Here is a 507-nt window from a genome sequence, read left to right as displayed (position 1 = left end):
GTAATAGAACGTTGTGGAGTTCAACCATTCAGAAGGTTGGGGAACTCAATCTGGGCCTTGCAGCCCGAGGTCAGTCAGCATCATGGGGTTGAGCCATCAGCTAACTGAGACCAGGGGACTTGCATCCTTGCTCTGTCTGAGCCATTAAATGGTAAATACACTATATTGAAATTTTGTTCACTGCAGACATGTTCTGGACTGCTTCTTGATTTCAATTTAATTCAAATGATTTAAGGGTGATAGACTAGTGACTACCACAGGTGGTCAGTGTCCAAGTTGTGCTTGATCTTAATGTGTTGCTGATTGTATCAGTTGGGGTAAAGCATTGCGGTTGATTTGATGAGGTGTTTTCTCTGATGTTATGAAGATGAGAATGTCTGTGGGTCGTTAGAGACACAGAAGCTAGGGTGCAACTATATCAGAAAAATTTGGGTGATAACCCAGAGATTAAACCAAGGACAGTCCGACAGCAAAAATAAAAATGAGAAAACACTTAAGCAAGACACA

Source organism: Fukomys damarensis, unplaced genomic scaffold, assembly GCF_012274545.1.
Source record: "Fukomys damarensis isolate Sample0158 unplaced genomic scaffold, DMR_v1.0_HiC HiC_scaffold_11, whole genome shotgun sequence".
In the NCBI taxonomy this organism is placed as follows: Eukaryota; Metazoa; Chordata; class Mammalia; order Rodentia; family Bathyergidae; genus Fukomys; species Fukomys damarensis.
The sequence above is the reverse complement of the archived record's forward strand: the minus strand, read 5'-3'. Positions refer to the sequence as shown.